The following is a 22695-nucleotide window of genomic DNA, read 5'->3' on the forward strand; positions in this document are numbered from 1 at the left end:
ATCTGTCCTTACTGTTGCAGTAAGTAGCAAGGATCAGAATAATTTCCAAATGGCATAGGAAATAATTTTTCTGCTTTACTTTAATCTATTTTGTATTTTCATTGAAACAAAGGGTTGCAAATGGAAACAGCACATATTGGATATGCTGAGAAAATGCTTGCATTGCATCTCATTGGCAAAAACTCCAAACAATAAACATTCAGTGTGCGAGCCAGCCAGGTGTTGCAGGGTTTGGCCAAGCCCAAATCCTCCACAAAAAGATCTATTTTTTAGCATTGGTATTTCAAGGAAATGTTGGTTTCTGCAGAACTGAGGCTCTAGCAAGAAATCAATAGACCCTGGTGAGTGCAGTGCTCACATTTCAGAGGGTGTGTATTTCCTAACATCTTTCATGTAAGGCTTTTGCCAAAGCTCATTTAAGAAGAAATTGGTTTCCTGCTTTTTTTGGGAACATTTTCCCTTAAATGAAGTGAGATCATCTTCTCAAGAAGTTTTCTTCTGCTTCTGTTGCAAGTGGTCCTGTTTTTTCACTATCCCACTTTGTCTTTTTGTCCCAGGGTCTGGAGGAACTCTGTCCAGGATGAGACAGAAGGAATCTTTGGGCAATGGAGGAATCCCCAAGAAAAGCAATGGAAATTTGCTGCATCAATCCGTGGCCAAAAGGAGATGAGCAGAAACATTCTGCTGGTGGAAATATGTTCAAGGATGTAATTAGCAACAGTAGTAAAAGAACAGAGATGGAAACATGAAATTAAATGGAGCTAAGTATGCAAACCTGCTCTTGCAGTGGGTCACTCAGTGATGTTTAAAACAAATGGGAGTGGGCAGTATTAGCTTAATTCTTAATTTTGTATTCATCTGCTGGTCCTCACAGCAAATGCTCTTGCCTTATCAAAATTCCCACATCTGTGGCAGATTGGCACTATGAGGGTGTGGGGACTTGGGTGCCCAAGGCTTTTGTCTCTCCTGGCAGCTCTGCCTTCAACAGGTGAGCAGGGGCTTGTGCAGTCTGTGTCACCTGGGCATCAATTTTCTGACCTTTCCCCTTAGATGAAGCCAGGATTCATGCTTTAGTTTCAGATCACAGCTGACAAAGCAGTTTATCTTTTATGTATTTTTCTGATGTAGTTTTTCAGCCAATTTTTTAAAATTGAAATTTGTAGTTGAGTTTATCTTTGAAAAAAACTGCTTTGAATTCTTCATGGTAGTCAAGATGTTTTTCAGCATTTCTTTAACCATTTTTAAATTGATTTGCCTCACCAGTAAATATCAGTAATTTAAGATTTATGATTTTCTCTTCATATAAATGTTTCCCCTAGGATTAAGCTTGAGATAAATTCCTTCATGTTGCTGCCCACTACTTGCATTCATGGGTAAATTAAACTGTCTGGTTCCTTGTCACTGATTTTTCAATTGCTAATAATTAAAATTGCAGAAGCATTTTAATGCCAAAGATTAATCATATGTTGGGGGACATATTAGGTTTTGACAAAGGTTTGGTAGGTAAAGTTTAAAGCAAGAATGGCTTTTTTATATTATTTATTTTTACTTTTAGCTTTCCTGGCCTTTCAAGTGTGCTCAGAAGTGAGATGGATTATTATAATATTTGCCACAGTTTATTCTCATGCATCCCTAAAACAGGAACATGTGAGATGAGGAACTCTTCATCTGGAGGGATGTGTGTAATGGCTGATATCAAAAGCTGTTCACCCATCCTCAGTGATTACAACCCCCTGAGAGCTGCTCCCCAGTCCATGATATCAGCTGAAATCACTCTCTTCCTGCCATGATCCGGCTGCTTTGCTATTTTGTCTGTACTGACCCTGGAGCTCATTCCTTATGCTGATTAATGTCTTCATATGGTCCTGAAACTCACTGTCCTACATGTGTGCCCCTGCTTCTCCTATGCTGTTACCTTGTGAGTGATTTCTCATAATTACAGCACATTTTTGTGAAGACACATTGCCTGCTCTGTCCTGCCAGACACAGTCCTCAGAGCCTCAGTAGCTGGAGGGCAGCCAGGCAATATTTTGCAGCTGCTTTGTGAAAATCCCAGTGGCTCAGACCTCAGTGGTGTTGGACTCAGACATAACCAGATGTCGAGATTTCTTACCAAGCATATCCTGAGCTTCAGAATGTTCACAAATTCGTGTGAATAATGATGCATCCTACCTAAAGGATGTGTGTTCTATCTCCAGTTCAGACTCCCTATCCCATACAAGTTTAGAAGGAAAATTTCTGTAAACTATCTTGTACTCAACTAAATAGACCAAATAGTCACCAGACTCATCCTGGTGTAAGAACAGAGCTAAATAAAAGCTATTTTAATATATTTCCAGCTCTTGGATGTATTGTCCACATACTGAAGTGTTTGCTCTTTCCATACCCTGCTGTACCAATTGCCACACAAGGACTAGCAAATTGCTGATCTAATTCCATGAAATATCATGTGGTGGCTTCTCCACCCTTGGGGAATTCTCCTAGAAAGTCAAAGCTGGTCTGGAAACTATTTTTTGCCGTTGGAACAGTTTAAAGAAGCTGCCTCCCAGCAGTGAGTGGAGCCTGTTGTGCCTAACAGATGTTTGCAGTCCTGCCTCAGAGCTGCATGAGCTCACATCTGAGCCTTCTCCTGACAAAGCACATCTGAGAGGGGTCCTTTGCTTCGTGTCACTTGCTTTTCCACCCGATTTAGCTGATGTGCTGAGTGTTGTGTGCAGGGATATCCTCCAGGCAGCACCCAAGGCTCCGAGGGATCTCTCAGACAGAGGTGTTCACATCTCCTCCCAGGAGCATTCTAATCTGAGTGTTGTGAATAATACAAAGCATGTCCTCAATGTCTGTTTGGTCTAGTGGAAGTGGCAGGTTCCTGAGGTGGAAGGTAGGATGACTTAGACATTCTCTGGAAGTGGAGAGGTGAAACCTGCTGTGTTGTTCTGGGAGCTTTTTTCAGCTTGGCTTATCTGTTTGTGCTCCTGCTCTTTGTCTTCTTTCTCTGACTATTTGTTTGCAACGGGTGCTTTTTTTTCCCTATTTATAGTAAACCTGAGAGGTGAACCTGTCCTCCATTGGAGCCTGTGGGATTTTGCCCACTGCAATGAAAACAATTGAAAAGGGCATTGTAAGGAACACTATGCTGTAAAAACCATTTGCTTGCTGTTCTCTTAGCTTTGTACTTCTCACTGGTGATTAAAATGTAAGTTTCTGTTTTGATATCAAAGTTAAACTTGGCAAAATCCAATTTTTCTCTGTGATTTAGCCTTTTTCCTTTTTCAGTGTTCCTTATAGTGCTCTACAAACACTCACATCCTGTATTTCATTAAGTGTTCCACTGGCTTGCTGAGCATTGCAGAAGAGATACAGCATTGCCTCAGGTGAGTTTTAGTAGCCGGGGTGTGGAGTTTTACTTGAGAGTCTGGAAAACTAGAAGAGTTTGGCTTAATGCTTTTTATTACAATTTTGCTTTCTTGCAAAAAGTAGGATTTTGTTTGTTTTCCTTGCTTGGTGAAGGAAGGTTTCTGAAGTAAATATGAAGTGGTTTTCTTCTGATTTAGCTCTAGGAAAAATGAGCTTCTCCCTGTTTCACTACCACTCTCATCTTGAGGGATCTGTGTCTAACCAGAAATGTAAATACCTGCTTGCTTCCCCAGCTTAACTTCTGAGAAGCTTGGAAGGTGATTTCCATCTCATTGAGAATTTAGGATGTTGTATTATTTCTTAGATTAAAACAGCATCTGCAGCTACGTGAGCCAAAGTTCCTACAGCATTTCAGTTTCTTCTCTTAGTAGACCACAACCCTATTTTAGGAGTCAGTCACCTGTCCCCCCCTGTTCACACTGGGATGTAATAAGCATTTGGTCTCTCTCAGGTCTGTCTGTTTGTCAGGAACGTACCCATGCAGCTGCTCCTTCTGCCTTGTCTGATCCCCGAGTCCATCCATCCTGGCAAAGTGTGTTAGTGTGTCACTGCTGGTGAGTGACACTTTCCTTTTCCACAGTCTGTGCCTCTCCCTATTTATCATTCATTTTGCCTCATGTTAACTGTGTATCCTCAGCATCACCTCTTCTGCCTTTTTCTCTTGTTTTTATTTGCTGGTTATGCCCTATGCCAGCTAATTTCATTGCTTATTACTGCTGCTGTATTTATTGATGGATGGCTCATTTCATTCCAAGCCACATAATCTGCACTCCTTCCTTTGCTGAAACTTGAAAAATGCACTTGGAGAAATATTTGAGGATAGGACAGTTTGTGCAGTTCAGGCCAAATTAGAGACACAAATCTCATCATCTTTATTAGGGATTGCATCTAATGTTTCACACAGCACTGGGGAAATTTATGTCCCTGCCTCTGTTTCTCAATTAGGTCACAAATTATCGCTGATTATATTATGGTTACTGACACTTCAGTGCTGTTTTTTATTTTATCCTACCTTTCTTTTTAAGTGCTCTCATGCTCTGTCTTGCAGGTAAGCCAATTAATGGTTCTACTACTTGTAATGCAGTGATAAAATCCTCTCTGCCTGCAGTGGGCAGAGGATCAATCCTCATTTCTCCTTGTCTTGATGTCCTTTTTCCCCACCTGGTGTTGGAGTGCTGAGAGTCTTGTTTGGCACAGTGGGTGGGGCATGGGCACGTCTCTAGCTTCTGGAAATGCTGCCAATGCAGTTGTCACATGCTGCTACTAAATATTGCATTTCTGTGGGTTTGGAAAATCAAAACAACCACCTTCTCACAGTCTCCCAACTGCAGTTCTTTCTGTCAAGTCAATGAAAGTTTTTGAGATTTTGCTGCTTTATTTTTATGCCATAACCTAATTCCTCATACTATTAAAAAATAATCAACTGCACCTAACTAGTACAGCTGCAATACAGTATTTTCAGATATCTCTACTGCGAACTTAAAAATTTAAATAGTAGAAAATGAGTAATGGTGCTCAAAGAGTAATGCATGTAAAGTCAAGCACTCATTGATAGGATCAGGATCAAGTATCAGGATTAAAATTCCCACTGACAGGCACCTTCTAGGATTTTCAGAAGGATCTAACCATGTAAGGTATGTAGTTTCCATAGGAATGTATGAAATATGGTCTAAACCATTATGTACTCTTGAAAATGCAATTATTGATCTGTATTTTTGGATATCTGTATACTTTCAAGAGTAGCCCTGGTATGTGGGAAGTCTGTATTCAACAGGAATTCAATGGAATTTAGCCATGATTTTGTATTAGTACTAAGCCCTATATATGTATGGGAAAAAAATCTGAAGTTACTAGGCCACTTGTCAGAAAAAAAGACTTCCTTGGATGTATAGGGGATTTCCTTTAGAATACAAATCTGGAAAAGGTCAACTGGAGTAAATTAAAATATATAAAGTTTTAAGTTGTTCACAGAAGTGAGGCCATTAATGCAAAAACTATCCAGTATATGAAGTTCTTAAAACATAAAAAGCAAGTGTGTTTTGCTTTTAAATGATTAATCTTAATCCAATTTTTTTTTTCAGGTTAAGCATGAATTTTCTTTTTCAGTACTGTGCCAAGTTTTTACTCTTTGAAGATATCATTAAAAACACCTCAAAGTTCCTCTGTCTCACACAATGTTGTTTTCAGGAATTGCTTGAAGGTAAGCAGTAATGTAACTTGGTGTTATAAGGTGAATAATTAAGAAATGAGAAAAGAGATGAATTAACGTGCTGTCCATGAAATTAGCATTCTGATAATTGTTTGGTTTGTAATTATATTGAGTTTAATCTAACAATAATACTAAGAAATTGTGGGTTTTTAAAACATCCTTTGTTTGGGGGAGAACTTTAATTTCTTTAAAACAATTCATTTGTATCTATGCTTTTCTAGGTTGGTTTTTTTTTTGAATGAGCTGTTTATACAACCAGACACATTAACCAAGAGAATAATTCCATTTCAAGAGAAAGAATGAAGAACAAAATTGAATGTGCACCATCCCTAAGGTAATGGTTGCACAATGTACCCAAGTGCTTTGTTATTGTAGTCTCATCAACACTGAGCTGCTCAGAATTCTTGGGATATACATCACCTCTGAGGTGTGAAAGGTGATCACTACTCTCCATATTTTACTACTGATGGACCTCTCAAATAAGTTGTGTGTGCTGACATCTCCATGCTTTGAAGATTTAAAGACCTCAAATATTGAGAAAAAAAGACTGACCTTGAAACTCCAAAATTTCCTTTTTTTTTTTTCCACTATTGCTTTGCTGAATATATTAACTTGTGGAAAAATCCTATAAAGGAAGATAATATTCCTTGTGTTATTATACAGATAATTCCTAGCAAAACATTACTGAGGTGACTCCTGTGTTCCAAGGAACAACTTCTAATGAAAACTGCAGCCTTAAGGTTATATATTTTCCATCCATCAGAGGTATTTCTGATTCTCAACTCTTGCTAAAATTAAGATTCTGACCAACTTTCATTGCAATTTATGGTATTTAGGAAAAGAAATAGTTTTAGCAATTTGACAAGTACAATTTTCCCTAGAATGTTTTACAGTCATCAGAATGTCAGGAATTTGTTGAACTTAAATGAATGCAATCACATACTAAACTTTTCTCTGGTAATTTCAGAAGACAGCTTTGAAGAGTTTTACTCTCCTTGTTCTCTTATTTTTATGCAAGGGCTGACAACAGGAGATGCTGAGGTATTCCAGCAGCAGGGCTGTAGAGGAACATGGGGATAGTCTGACTGAGATGTCAAAAGAGTGCCCTCCATGGTTTATGTAGTTACACCTAGTTTTCCATTACTGCATATTGGTTATTTGTGCAAAGATAGCAAAGGAGAGACACTCTTGCTCCTGTTGAGACCAAATCTAAGTTGGATTTCATGCTGAAATTAATATTGTTGTGACAAAATCTGGGCAGGATCTGAGATTTTCCTTTCAAAATTGATAGACTACAAAAAAATCTTGATCAACTTTACATGCTAGAGAGAACAAAACAAGGACAAGTAGAAAAAGAGCAGAGTATTTTGTTGCTTGCATTTAATGTTTTCTATATAAATACTGCCAAGAAAAAAAACAACTAATATATTTGATAACATATAACTGAAAAGGTTGATTGATTTGCCAGGAAAGAGGGGCTGTAATCTTCAGGAATCCTTACTCCTGGAAACAAAGACTCCAATCCTTTTATTTCTGGATGCCCTTCCCCATTGATAGACTGAGGGAAGTTATAATTTTCAGAACAAAATCACAATTTAAAACTGAAACTACACTGTTTGTACTGAAAAAATCACAATTTTTCATGAGGAATTAAATAGTGCTTAAATTAATATAGTGATATCTATAAGCATTAAGGTGATACTGCTTGCTTATAGAAAGCAGATGAATCAATCCACTCAGTGGGAAACACAGGGAAAATGCTCTAATCCTTTAGGTGAATTACAAGTGTTTTTACTAGTACTGTAAAGTGTGAGATCTCTCTCTAGATATGTATATATATTATGTATAAAATGTCATTCCTTCTGTAAGCAGCTTGCTTTTGATAAAGGCTGTTTTCCCACTAATCTCATTTGGAATAATTGTTTTCTAGAGTTTCCTAAAAATCAGCTGATTTTTGGCAGTTGCTGTTTACAACCATGGCAAAAGTATTTCAAAGTGATTGACAGGAAGCAGAACGGATCTCACTGGATTTTGTTGCATAGTTCAAAAAAGCCTTACTGCTATTCTGGCCTCTTGTGTAGTGGATGTGTAATACAGCAAGACAAAAACCTACCAATCTCTTGTTAAATCTTTTTTAAAGAAAAAAAGATTTTTGTTGCATGATGCAGGAATGAGTGTGATGGATACTGTGGGTAACAGCCAACACTGTTTTCACAATGAAACTTTTTATATTGTACAATTTATAGTTCTGTTGATCCAGTTCATTGCAGACTTTTTTCCATACAAAACTAACTTTTGGGTTCAAATGTTCACCCTGATGTCAAGGTCTGATATTTTTACTTCTCCTTTTCTCCTAATTTTATTGATTTTTCTAGGCTAAGCATTCCATAAATTAGTTATAGTAAGAAGGCATATTGTAGAATGTGATATAATTGGCAACTGATTGTTGATGTAGGAGATTTATGTCGGCCCTATAGTAATAGTTTCTTATAATTGGAAACATATGTGATTTTTAGTGTCTAGACTTGGGAACTTTCCCAGGGAGGAGTTCCAGGTGGTTATCTAAGCATAATAGGCCAAATGGCTACTTAAAGGCTGCAGGCAGACATGGGAAATATGTAAATGTTCCTAGCAAATGTAATTATTTAATATTTTGACATTTATAAATTGTACTATATCAATTTACATCTGATGGTTTGACCAGTTGATTTGTTTTATATATTCATGTTAAAACCTGAAATTTGCTTTTTCGCTGAAGTAGTGTAAAATACACTTTAGAAGTTCTTGATATATCTGGATGATAAAAAGCTTATATCCTGTGCCTAATTTAGTTGCATTGATATATGAACGTTTAACTTGAAATAGCAAATAGGTGCATTTATAGAATGAATCCTGTGAAATTTGGTTTGGTACAGTTAAGTTACCTGGCACCCTGAGCTTTGTCTTTGTTTGTAGTAGTCTGATCTCTGGAAGGACCTCAGAAAGGAAACATGTCTGGAAGTTGTACAGCCTACTAAAACATGTTGTGATTTGATATTTCCTTGATCCCAGTTTGCCTTGAACATGCTCTGCACGTTAAAACATCCCTGGAGAAGGAAAGCACAGTTGGCTATCCCAGCATGAATTCTCTGCAAATATTGTTCTGGGACCTGCACAGCCTGTGACTCACAGTGAATATTTTCAGCTCTGGTTCTGACTGTACAATAGGAAATAGAAAAGAATATAAGTGGGGGCTTAACACTGGATGACTTGATCATTGTGGCTTGCACAGAGAACATGGAAGAGCTGCACTAGAAGATGTGAAAAGTCCTCTCAATTCAGTTTTCATGTGCCAGATGGTTGTTTCTTGTTGTGTTTGTTTTTTTTTTTTTTAATCCTACCTGTTAAGATAGCAAAGAATGACATACGTTATCTGGCTCTGCAGCCAAGTGTGTGGTCCAAATTATTTTCACAGAATGCCTGACAAAGTCTGCTTGCTTGTCTGCCTGCCTCAATCATTTTTCTCAACTAATGAGAAAAATCTGCCAAGCGTTGTTGGGCTAAGGCACTAATTATTCTCAAACAAATGTTTCAATTTTGCACAAGTTAGGAAGTGTCTCTGTTTTAAATGATTACATGCCAAGATGCCAGAGTAGTTAGACCAGTTTAGTTTGTCAATATGTCTGGAAGTCCCAGAGGACCAAAGAGATGAAATCATTAAAAGCAAATGGGTCTGCAGTTCTAGGTGCTCTTTTAGGAAATATTGCTGCAATACTTTTTTTTTTTTTTTTTTGTATGTTCATTTATAATGAGAAGTAGCAGATCTATTTTCCTTCTGGAAATGTGTATTTCTTGTGATATTCCTGGTTGCCTTGCTCCTCAGATTCTCTTGGTTTTGGCACTGAATTAAAGGAATTTTGTGACCAGTCATGCAAGACTGGCCCATCTAATCCTTCCTCAGATTTTGTAGCCTGCTCATCATCACCCTATTTAAGCATTAAGGAAGTTTGTTTCTGATAGTGACAACATTGGAAAGTATCTTCTTGTAAAACTTTCAGTTGGATTTGGCAGCTGGAAGGAGCTTGAACAATGTGAAGGAAGTTTACAGTTTGTTTTCCAAGCATTGGTTCTACACTTGGACCTGAACTCCACGCTTACTCAGAAGTTGTTGCGAGCTTCCAGAGCAGCATTGTCCCACCTCTGATCATGAAATGTTTAGGTCACATCTGTTTGTGGCAAGGCTCAAGGTTTGCTGTGTGCCTCTGCTCAGCTGTACCTTTGCTGATAGCTACACTTTTTGCCATCTGCCTTTCCCACTGTTCGTCCTCATCCCAAAATTGCTCTGAAAGAAGCAGATAGATTGCCAGGCTTAGGGGGCCCTGCTGGGTTTGCCTATGGGCATACCAACAAAAAATCAGAGTTTCCAAGAACTGCCTTCCTGCCTTTAATGAGGGAGCTGCATCTTTTCAGAGAAAAATGCATTTTAAAGATGATGAGAAATTCAACAATTAATTTCATAGGGATCATTGGAGAGGTTTACTTCAGCCAGCTCTGCAGTTTGTTTCATAGATGTGTGTTAGTTCAAAATTGTTGGATTAATTTGTTTTTAAAACCTATATAAAGAGTGAGGGAAAAATTAAAGGATGAAACCACCAGAAAGCAGAACTTGGAGCATTTCATGACTTGATTATTTTCCAGCAGCCACCTGTGCCAAGGAAGAAAATGTGCCTAAATATTGTGGTATTTGTATCTCCTCAAACAGTTACTCATAAAGAGATAAATGGGCAGTAATGACGTGTATTTCACTAATGGTTTATGTGTTTTGTTTTTAACACATCCACTTCTTGTTTTTGGGGAAAACATGAAACCTGGTTCCTGGGTACTTTCTATCATTAGTTGCTTAATGCCCTTATCTGTAGCCACTAGCTTAATTGCAATCTGTCTGCATGGTGCATGGTGTGTGCTTTTTAAAATGAATTTTGAGGAATTATTGGTAAAAAGGAGAGGTACTGCATGGGAAAACCTACCTAGTCTGAAGAGCTGGGCAGTGCTGGCAGCTCCTGAAAGAGCTGTGTGGCAGCAGTGTGTGCAGGTGGATGATCTCAGGCAAAGGCACTGCAAATAAAATGTTCCTGGTTCTCAGCTGCACTGCAGGGCAGCAAAAGCTGACTGAGCTGTGAACCCCAGGGTGCTCCTCCAAGTTCAATCCACACTCAACTCCCACACAGCAAAGGTTTTAAGATAATGGTGTCACATATTTTGAAGGACTTTCCATTTTTCCATTTTGTTGTTCTTTTCTTGTTTGGTATTCAGTGTATTGTTTTTGCTACATAATCATCTCATTTGATTTGCAGGTGCTGGCTGTCCTTGGTAAGGCCTAAATCTTACCTGTAATGTCAATTACTTTGATTTAATCAGGAAACACACACTCCATGCAAAATTTTGATTTGCCTCTTTTGCTTTTTTGACTTGTGTCTCTACTGAGAACTGGAGCAAGAGGGAGGGTGTGAATTTGGTTAAGTTGTGGTCTGTGCTCCAAGACCAGTAAAATCCTGGTGGCAGTGAGAATACCGGGATACCCAGTTGTGCCCAGACTGGCAACAAGTCCAATATCCTCCCTGTGATGCAATTCCTTTGTAGGTGTATGAACTTCCCAGGCAGTTCTCCTTCCATTTTAAGGATGTTTCGCACATAAAAATTTCCAAGCATTTTTTTGTGTAGCAGGGATGCCATGTCATATGTCAGTTTTTATGTTGATGCATGTCATATATTCATTCTTGAAATACATTTTGTGTGTCTTCGCTTAATTTTTAGGAAGTGATAAAGACACAAAAGAGAAAACTAAATGTTAACGTAGTAGTTTCTTGTAATGGATTATTTTTCTAAAGTGGAATATTCTAAAATCAGCTTATACTGCAAATTAGATGCTAGGAGCCCCTTATATTTCCTTATAAGCAAAAAGATTTTCTGTGACTGGTTCCATTGTCATTGACACTTTGGCATATTTAGGCTAATTCCAAATGCTAGTCCTTGTATGTACCACTAATACTTCTCTTTTCATAAAAAATGTCCTAATTTACTTGATGTTCCCTTTTTTGTGTGTGTAAAACTGAAATTTGAGCACAGTAAGTTCAGCTGCATGTATTTGTGCTACATAAACCTTTTTACATCGAAGTTTAGTTTTATGAGCAACTACAGTTTCTTCAACTGAAAAGCTGTACTTTCCATCCAAGAACACTTCCTATTTTGTCTGTCTACATGTGCTAGTTTGCAGAAGTGCAGTTGAAATCTAGTGGGAGTAGCATTCCATTGTAGCTACACAAGTGTTGCATTGTTTTAAAAAGAGAAAATTTTGCTATGTAAACCCAATTACTCTTTCCCACAACTTGTTGTTATAATTCTACTTAATTCAGTAGAAACTTAATTGTACTTAATTTCCTCTTTTTTGAAATAATAATTTCTCTGGAATTATAACTCCACCAAGTTAAAAATGTTAAAATACGTGCAGCTGAAATAATGTGGAGAGGGTTGAAAATTTGTCATTTGTTGCTTCACTTGGAAGGCTCTCAGCAGCTTGGTAGTGTCCCTTATTTGCACCTATTATGTAACCATAAACAAATTTCTACTGTTGAACTGATTTCATGTGGCTAATAATTTATATCTGAACTTTTGCTTTTTTTATGCAATCTAGACATGTCCTGATTGAAAAGAAGCTGCTGGGCCTCTGGTTTGTTTTATTCTGAGCAGGAAATGTATCAGCACTGTTCAAGAAATCAGTAAATTGTTCTTTCCATGGTGCTTGGGAGGGTGATGATGTGTCTTCTCAGGGGTCTCGCTCTTCAGTTATTTCTCAGTAACATCTGAGTATTGCATCAAGCAATTTTCCTGTGAGAGGAGAGCTTTCTCTCTCACAGGTTAGCCATAAACTCACCCTAAGGGGCTGGAGCACAATGAATGTGAGATTTAAGCTGTCAGGTACAGGACTGCACATCCCACTGATCACATTCCTGGTGATGGGAAAGAGGGGAGAGGGAGGAGAGTCGCTGTTCCAGAGACCCCAGCACTGTGCAAGCAGCAGGGATAATTCTCCCCGTCCCCTGGAATTCTGGTGTTGCTGCTGTTGTGCTTGGCAGAAAAGCATTCAGCCCCAAAGGTTGTAAAGTTTATAGCTCTTCACACGGTGTCACTGTTACGTAACCCAGCAGGGCACAGCTAGGCAAAGTGCTCTCTTGAAAATCTTGTGCCAGGATTGATTGAACTGCAAACATAAGCTGTGTGTTTTAAGGCAACACTTTTGTCTTGCAAAATTAGTGTGGAATTAAATCTGCAGCTTGCTGTGGGTGCTTCATTCTCCTCCAGCAATGGTCCTCCCTGTTTCTTTAGTAGGAAGTCTCTGTGGCCCAGCCCAAAAAAGGGAGTCGCTGATGCACAGGCTCTCAGCTGAAAGTGGATTTGGTTGCAATATGTAATTGAGCAGAGGAGGGACAGAGGTTTTAAATTATTGAGTTGATTTTAACAGTTGACACTGGCATTAAATGTTCTATATTTGTAGCTCCTGCTTTAGTGGCTAAAATGGACATTTTATAGATAGAAAATGTGATCTGAATTCCCCTTGTGGGCTTGGCAGATAGGTTTGAGAGTGATTTCATCTTTTGTGTGTAATTTTCTTTTGGCAAGAATGAGTGCAGGGGTGGTGGAGAGGTCAATTTGTCTATGTTTATAGGTGCTGACAGGTTTTCTGAGATTTAATTTTAATTCAGCTTGTTTAAAAATTGCATGGCAGTGTTTTTGAAAACACCCTGTTGCCAGATTTTGTGTTAACTTGCACATGTATACCATCAATTTTGTGACACAAATTGGATTTATTGATAACCAGTGTGTTGCAGTTAGCCAATAGCTAGTTAAATCTGAGCTTTCAAAAGTTCAATCTGTATTTTATAAAGCTATGCATTCCATGGGTTTTATATGTTGCTAAGAGCTAGCTTATGCTTTTAGCAATTAATCCAGTTAGTAAGGTAACTACCCACTTAATAAAGGTTTTTTTGGCGAATTTGATATTTAATGATAGTTTAAAAATCTGGGAGTGTTTGGAAAAGACCTGTTTTGAAGGTAGGAAAAGTCATTGTAAAAGTTCTGGTTATTTCCAAATAAGATCAAATTTACATGATTAGGAAAAAAACCCAACAAGGCAAAATTAATTATTTATAGCAGCCTGCACTTAACCTCAAATCTTTTCTTGTACATTCCTTTCTGAAGTAGCACCTCTCACTTGATCGTGAACTGATGTAAACTAAAAATTAAGATTAAAAACAGTGCCAGTAGTACTGAATGGTTACACTGCAGGGATCATAGCCAGTTAAAATTTGGAATTTCTGAAAAGGGGGGCTAGACTCTTAATCTTAAACATCTCTGGAAAAATTGCAGCCCTGATCTCCACAGGGAAGGAGGGGAAAAACATTGATTCAGAAAACATGTGCTGCACTCCACTATATAAATCTGGATCTCAAAAATAAACTTTTTTTAGCAAGCTCGAAAGTTGTTGCTGACTACTGCCAAGTAGAAAATTTAATAAAGAGTTTAACTTTGTGCAGCCCAAGCCAGCTCTGCAAACACATGCTTTCCTGCTGAGATCAGGATGAATATCTAGCACAGGGTGCAGGAGCCAGACTGTGGAGCAGCCCTGTCTACATGAATCCCTCCTCTGACTCCAGTTATTGCTGGGGTGGGCACAGTTCCACGGCTGGAATCACTGCAGAGTGTGTGTGCACAGCTCTGCTCCCAGCTCTGTCATGCAGCTTACATTTTCAATTATTTTAGCAAGGCCTCTTGCATCTGCAGGCTTAGCCTGCTTGGTAAATGGACATATTTACCTTCCCAGTTGAAAAATCTTTTTATAGAAGATGTTTTGTGCTCTCCTCGCATATCTGCTAGTGCAGGATTTTGGAATTCAGCCAGAACCATTTTTGAAACAGCCTCTTAATACAAAGAGAGAAAATTAATAGATTGTTTAAAAAGTCATATAATTTTCATTAGTTCTCTTTGAGAAGCTTTTTCAAATCTAAGTTTAGATATTGGATTGAGTATTGATGGCGAAAGGAGTAGAAAACCTGCTTTTGCTTTCAGTCAAGAAGAATCCAGTTTTTGTTTAGCCACGTGTGGTGATAAGAGAGGGCTGAGTTTGGGAGGGCAGCACATCAGGCTCTGTGTCAGGGTTTGTGTTTCAGCCCAGATCTTTATTCTCCTCCCAGGAGGGTCTGGGACTGTGGGGAAATGAGCTTGCTTGCCTTGTTTTGGGAGGAGTGAGACTTGCATAATGCTGAGCAGCACTGATGCACAGACCTGTCAAGGCATGTCCAAATCTGACCACTTACCCTGGGGCAGGCCCATAAACAGAGGAAGGAGCTGTTTATATGGCAGCCATTTCACAAAGTACCAGCCCTGGCTCTATTCTTTCAAATAAACACCCCTTTCCAAAGTGGCAAACAGGAATAACTTTTTTTTTTTTTCTTTTTTTTTTTTTTAGTAATTTTCAGTCAAAAGCTAAAGTGGCAATAATGCTGCCAAACTGTCTTCTCAAGATTTTGGTGTAATGGGACATGGAGGCTGGGGAAATAGTAAAGAGGATAGTTCTGTCTTTGAAAAACTGAGTGAGAAAGAATTTAGACTATCAGTGATGGCATAGGAAAAAAGATCCATAAAGTAGCCTGCTCTGTAAATGTCTCATCTGAATTGCCCAAACTGGAATGAAAGATCTTGGTTTTGCTCCTGTTATTTATTTACTTGTCAAGAGTGAGGAAAAACAGGAAAAACCCCACCAACTTCACAAAAGGGCAAATAATTTTATTTTTTTTTCTCAGTCTCAGGATCATGCTCAGTGTGAAGTCCAGAGTCCAAGAGTTCAGATACATGGGGAGGAATATGTGCTGGCAATTATTTTGTGAAATTATTCCTTTTCATTACTGCCATTTGCAGTAGGGTCACTTCAAGCAATACTTTTGACTAGAAACAATTTTGGCTTCCTTTCTGTTACTTGTGGGGGTCCTACATTAACTTTTGGGGATCTTGCATCTCAATGCCTTCAATAAGTTCTCCTTGCCTCATTTCCAAATACATCACTCATTTCCAAATACAGCAAATACCTGTCCAACACTTCTGGCTTGATAGTAAAAACCACAGATCTGATCACCTCACACAAGCTCTACAACAAAGCACTGGTTGTCCATTCAGAAGCATCCTATATTCAGCATTTATTGTGAGCTTGTAGTGTTTTGTTTATCTGGTATTTGGCCTCTGTGTTCACCATTCTGACTAATGCAGAGAAAATCTGGAGTCACAGTTTCATGCCTCTCTTCTGATCATATTTGTTATTCTAAAGTAATACCATTGTGGCAGTGGTTTAGTTAGCAAAGCAAATAATGTCTGTTCAAATGAGTGAAAAACTTATCTTCTTTTATGTCTGGTGAAATGGCAACATTAATATATATGTGTGTGTGTATATATATATATAAAATAATTTTGGGTGGTGCTTTCCAGCAGTGTTACCATTCTTGCTTTTTAATCTGCAGTGTGATATGATGTGTTTGAATTAAATTCTAGTAAGCACTTGCACCTTTTGGAAGAATCACCATTTGTTGTCACAGCAATGGGGACAGGGGGAGAAGCACTGAAGGAGGTATTTTCACAGGACAGGTGTAATGGATGAGTTTGTGCTGCAATTGCTCACTCCATGTGTAAAATTAATAACTCAGCCTCTTTTTTATACACCTTTCTAGTACAAATTTTCCTTGGCAAGAAGTGGTAGTAGAATAAAAAATTACCTAAATGCATTTGAGAGATTAATCTAGATAAATGTTTAAGGGTTTTTTTTCCAATTAATTAAGTTTTGGGATGTGTGGTAGTTATCCTTGAGTAAACCATGTGTAGCCCATGATAATTACGAGAAATATAAACAAGTAGCAGATGGATAAAATAGTCCTAGAGTACCGAGGGAAAAAGAAAGTTGTTCATCCTTATCTGAAGTACAGGAAAATTAAACATTTTCATCTAGCATTTACCTGGAAGCATTCTGGATTACCAGTACAATTTGACTCAATATTTTTGATTTTAAATTGAAAGCTGTTGTGCTCAAAAATAGAGTATTGTGATACTAAGTTCCTTGACTCCTGCTTTTACTAGTTTAGGTGGGTGTATTTAATTCTTTTCTTGCCATTCCCTGTTTAAAAGTGGGATATAAACAGCTTGTCCTAATTTTTCTGTGGGGTCTCACCCTCATACAAGAACTAATACTGTAGATCCATAGACAAAATTCTGCAAGCAAATGTGTTCTTTGCTGTCATGGGATTATGGAGATGTGAGTAAAACATTTGATTCCCCTGAGGAAGTGGGTACTTCTGCCTTTTTGGAGACTTCAACTGAAGTCTTACATGTACACTGGTGTCTGTGGTTTCACTCCCTTCAGTTCATTTTGGTTTACAGTCATGATGAAAAGATAAAATGAAAATAAAAATGAAACAAGCAGTATGCAGGGCCAATTGGTCTGTGTGCCATTTGTGTGAGAGATTCTTGAGGTTTGGTTTTATTGTGTCAATCTGAAGCATGAGGCTGCTTCAAGGAAAGGGATGGCAAGAAGTGTTCTGCTAACTAGGGAATTGCATTAAAGTAACACTAGAAGGCTGAGAAACCAAGACAAGAAATGCAATTCAAATGTAGGAACTGCACAGCATTCAGGAGAAGGAGGAGAGAGGTTGCAGATGCTGTGGTTTTGCTGCTTATTGGACCTCTAGCTGTGTGTTGCTGAAAAGAAATCCTTGCCATGAAGAAACACTTGGATATGAACTAGACCATTTTGAAATTCCCACTCTGTAAAAGTTTATAGGGAAAGCAGGAAACCTGATAGCTGAAGTTTCAATGAATTGCCCACTTTTGCTTCTGTAGGGAATAATTGCCAACACCCTGGGAATTTTACAGTTTTGAAATTGTTGTGTGGTCTGCCTTTAACTGTACAAAATCTACCTTGGAAAAAGTGGGATTAAACTTAAGGAATTGCTCGTGAGGTTTAGGATATTGGGATGAAGGCAGCCTGCGTTGGGTTCTTAACTGCTGCTCTGTTTTCATATAACCCCAGGTTGTTTTGTCCTAGAAATGCAAAATTCCAGAGTCATCTCACTTAACTGAGATGTTAATTTTAGGATCACACATGTCCTAGATTCTCAATATAGTCGATGAGATACAAGCACCTCTGAAGGGTAATTTGCCCCCTGCATGAGCTGAGCCTGCCCTGAAGGTAACTTTTCTTTGTCCATATGGTTGTGAGAAGTGCATATGACCAGACCCCCAGTTTGTGATGCCTGATTTATTTAACTATGTTTGGGATTGTACATGAGCAAGTATGTCTTACTTAGCTTTACTTCTTTAGAAAAAATGCCTTGTGGGGTTTTTATATATAAAAACTTACCTTAAAATGTCTGAAAACTGTGCAAGGAATCTTTCTGAAGCTAAAATTCTTGGCTTCAGCTGCTAAGGCAGAGGGACAGGCTAAAAGAAAGTAGAAATAGATATTATGCAGCATGTAAGTCTGGGTAGTGCATAAAGCTTGGATACAGGGAGAGGCACCATAAATCCTCCAGATTTTCAGGGATATGGGTCAGGGAGCTTGCTGTCTCATATTTGAGGTCAGAAGAAATTGAGGAGAAGAAGAAAGATGTGGTGCTGACAGAGCATAGGTGAAGGGATGATGGAAAGCACAGAGCTGGGCTGAGGACAAAACATGAAGAAGAGAGACATACTGTGACAGCTGAATAGGGGGAATTGGGGCATGCTATAAATGCATGGAGGGTTATAAATGATGTTCTTAATGTTTTCCACATTTAGAATCAAATACGGGGTGCAACCTCATTTTTGAATACTTTGTGCAATTCCAGCTGTCCCATCTCAAGAATATGATGCAAGTTGTGGAGGTGCAAAAGAAAACAATGTAATCAGAGGGATGGGATGGCTCCTGTGCAAGGGAGGATTCAGTGACCTGGGTTTCTCCAGTTTTGAGAAAAGGTGGCTAATAAGGGGGAGGCAAAATATGCTGGAGCTACATAAGGTTAGGAGGGGCATGAAGTGAATGAAGAGATAGTGATTATTTACTCTTACTTGAAAAAAAACAAAAAACAAGTGAGTGATCAGGCAACACCTAATTAAATTCTGGAAGTTATTGCTACAGGATGCTGAAGATGCCAAAGTAGAAATGGTTTCTTAAAATGATTAGATAAACTCATGGAAAGATTAGTTCATAAAGAGCCATTAAAGATACTGATGTAGGGCCAGGCTCCAGCTCAGGAAATTTCCAAACTGCAGGTTTGCTGAGAATTGGCAGGACATACCCTATGCTTGTCCTGTGTTCACAGCTTTTCTTTAAGCATCTGCTTTGGCTGTTACCAAAGCCAGGACAGGGCTAGGGCTGAATGGGCTAAAGGAATTTTTGGTTAACCTGCCATGTGGGCTTCTTCTTGCTAAAACATACAGGAAAGGCCTGAACTGTCGACTGTGTAAACCAGATGCAATTTAGCCCTAAAAATTCCAATTTCTGCATATATTATTCTTTCATCTACAGTATTATTTAATCATGTGAATAAACCCCAGTCTTTTGGGCTAAATTTAGTATTAAAATTATGATGGTTTTTTTTCCCAGTGTGCTGTCCTGCATTGTCTTCTCCCTATCAGGATATATTGACACTGGCCCATATTATGTTTATTTTAATCTGGTCTATGAAAATCATCTTCACTGTCACTGTTTAATAAGAATACTGACCTGGGTCAATTACCTTTAATTATCTAGAAGACATCTTTTTAGGATAAGTATAACCTTGAAATATTATTAACTAATATGTAGACCCTAGTGTATAGGTCTCATTGAAAGCTGTTCCACAAGCAACTAATAAATGAAATCTAATGAAACTGCTACTATCTTTTTGGACTTATTAGTCACACCACTTAAAATAGTTTCTGCTCCAATCCCCATTGCTCTGTCTTTGGATTAGCAATATTTGCATTCTCCTGCTGAAGTGCTGCTTAGAGAGCCAGAAGTGAGTGGTGAGCACAGTGGGATGCTGTATGCATTCTGGAGCTGTTCCTAGGGTTTACTCCCAGAAGACTTTCACACCTGTGTGACAGTCAGGAGCAGGCCAAGAAGATTTTGTGTAACATTTTTTATGCAAAGCGATCTTGAGCTTGAAGTTTGGGTGGTGAACAGCACAAAGAGAGCAACTGCTGCCCTGAGAGTGGAAGGGGGTTACAGCCCAGAGAAGGCTGTTTGTCAGAGAACAGAGAACATGAGGTTTGATCAAATGCCAAACTAATTTGTTGCAAGTTAGCTTGAGTAAATAGACATCATCTGAGACCTCCTAGTGTGTCGTTAAGAGCTGAATATCGGTCATGTCTTACAGATGAGAAAACTGAAGGAGAGAAAGATTAAATGGCTTTCCTATGTGTAAAAACAGGGCACTATAGAACTGAGGGAAGAACTGAAGCCTCTGGAATCCCTTTTTTGTCTCTGTTGAACCACATTGTCTCAATTACAGGGGCAAGGACACTAAGGAAAGCAGGCCTGGGTGGGAAGCTCTTTCCCTCTGATCTCCTTGCATACTATTCCTCTAAGAGAACTCCTTCAAGGATTACAGTAAAAGAATGTACTTCTAAAAGCCATTTTGATGAAATCCCAAGACTAGCAGCAGCAAGCCAGCCTTTCTCACTTTCCAGCTTGATAACAAGTCTCACCGGTTGACAGTTTATTTTCTTTCCAACAATCAAGTCTTGAGTGAAAGAGCACTTGATTCTTGAGTAGGCAATAACAAGCGTAGGCATGGAGTTGTTGCCACTTGTGCTTTCATTTCAACAGCCAAGTAGAAAACCAGATTTGCTGAAAATGAATTGAAATGTTTTCCTTAACCGCCTTCTCCATGTACATCTATTTTCTGTTCGGTTTTCTTAAATGGCATTCACAGAAGTTGACAAAGATTCCCACTTAAGTTTTTTCATCTCTTTTAGCTTTTCCTTTCAGGCTTATATAACAAGGTAAAAGATTTATCAATCTTGCCAGCTTTTATAAACGGCTAAATGTGTTGACTTTCTGTCTAACTGTGGAGGTGGTGAGCAGATCAGATGAATGTGAAACAAAAGTGTAAATCTAACAGTGAAGTTCACAACACCTAATTATGGCCAGTGAACTCAAATGAAGAGGGAGGTCAGTGAGCAGCACTTAAACCCATGCCCTTAGAAAATCTGGTTAAATTAGGGAATGCATTGCCTTGCTTGTGATTGTAGTCTAGAGGGAACATAAGTTATAGACTTGACCAAGGTATCTACTTATGGAAGTAAAATAGCACTTCTGTGGAGCTGTTTTCCATTCCTATTTCATGCAGTCTTCACCCATTCCCAGAGCTATCTGCTGGAAGCAGGGCTAATATATAGGTAAGTTGGCAAGTTTGGAGTTCTGGGAGCAGGAACTGTTGCTGTTTTGTAAAAAGCCTTGGGCACTGAAGTGTTTGCCTTGATTAGTATCCTGAAGAGTTACTGTGCAGAAATATTTTGTGCATAAGGGAATAGAGCTATGGAATTACTGCAGAATGTTCCATGGGAGAGTCATGTCCAGAGAGATGTTTGTTATATTCCCATTTATTGGAGTTGGATACCATCATTGGCAGGTACCTTGCAAATATTCTTTTCCCAAAACTGCCTATCCTGTTTCATAGGCTGGTTATTTTAAAGATATTTTGAGGAAATTTAATTCTGAACTAGTTTAAATCATCTCCATTCATTTTTAAAGTTCATTAGCATGTTTACTACTACTGTCCCAGATTCCATAACTTCCATAGTGTTTGAACAGAGAGAACCTTTAAGTCCCATACTTTGTTAGAATAGAGTTATTTTTTATTTCTGTTATCCTGTATAATATGTGTTAATTTAAAAAAGTCATCTGCCATCCCTAAAAATTTCTTAGAATTTTGCTTCTAAAACTGTTTTTTGATTATATTTTCTAAGACCTCTTAGGGCTTTGTGCAAAAAATAATTCTCTTCAGCATTACACAGACATTGGGAAATCTCTTTATCAGTGGTTGGAATCAAAAGTAATTTTTTTTCCTAGAATCCATTTTAGTTTCATGTACTGCTGGTTCTCAGTGTGAAAGAATCTATTTAACTGCCTGCTTTTTGGATGGCTTTTAATGTTGTTTTTAGATTTATACAAAAAGTATTTTGCCAATGAGCCTCTTCATCTTCACCACTAGAATGACTTTTAATGGACGTCCAGTAGTTTAATACTAAGTAGTTTCTTTTAGCTTTATTCTCCCTAGGGAGGAATGCACTGAATGGCTGGAAATGTCAGCAGCTGCATTAGCTGAAGACTTTAGCTGCTGCCACCTCCTAGATAAATCTTGCCCTTTCTCATTTCTGTGTTTCTTACTGTTTCCCTCAAAGTCAGCCAAAGAAACTTCCTGTCTGGCATAACACAGATTAGGAACTAAATTAGCAGCTATTATAGATGGGCATTTTTCTGTTTATTTCAAGGCATTATCCATTAAAACTGGCAGAAAAGTTGGCTTCATTTCCATAGAGTCAACAAAATCAAACAGAAACATGAAGCTGAGAAAAAGGAAGGAATGTGTGCAGCTGCTGGGAGTGCAGTCCAGCTCAGCCACTGGGAAGTGTAACAAGGACCTGGTCTGACCAACAGGGAGGTGGATTCTGTGTGGGCATGGACACTCCCTGGGCTGTCACTTGACACATAGATGAGGTTTAACATGACTGTAAATTTGCCAGCATAGTCACCCTTTCCTCCAGAGTATCTGATCATGGGTCTAGTTGGAGATTGGAAAAGAATTAAGTGAAGCTTTGCTATTACTCAGCCAGGCAGTTTGTCTTGCCCTCATTAGCTGATAAAATTTAGTATTGCTGATAGTGATGACTTAGTCATGTGTTTTGTCTGAGAATGCCTAGACCCAAATTGTCTCTAAGGCCATGACTATTCTTGATATTAATTCTTATAATTAATTTGTAGGCATGTTGCAGTGGTTGAAAATGACAACTGAATGGTCAGAGAAATCCTCTAC

The 22695-nt window shown here is 38.5% G+C and overlaps 1 protein-coding gene across 1 annotated transcript in view; it reads left to right on the forward strand.

Moving 5' to 3' along the window:
* TMC3 (transmembrane channel like 3) overlaps positions 1–22695 on the forward strand; it is a 270584-nt gene that overhangs the window by 166580 nt on the left and 81309 nt on the right. The window contains exons 5-9 of the mRNA XM_064389310.1: positions 558–2878; positions 3274–3371; positions 3866–3968; positions 5496–5614; positions 5845–5957. The gene's annotated coding sequence lies outside the window, so the exon portion shown is untranslated. The remainder of the gene's footprint in view (positions 1–557; positions 2879–3273; positions 3372–3865; positions 3969–5495; positions 5615–5844; positions 5958–22695) is intronic.

Source organism: Passer domesticus, chromosome 14 (genome assembly GCF_036417665.1).
Source record: "Passer domesticus isolate bPasDom1 chromosome 14, bPasDom1.hap1, whole genome shotgun sequence".
Taxonomy (NCBI): domain Eukaryota; kingdom Metazoa; phylum Chordata; class Aves; order Passeriformes; family Passeridae; genus Passer; species Passer domesticus.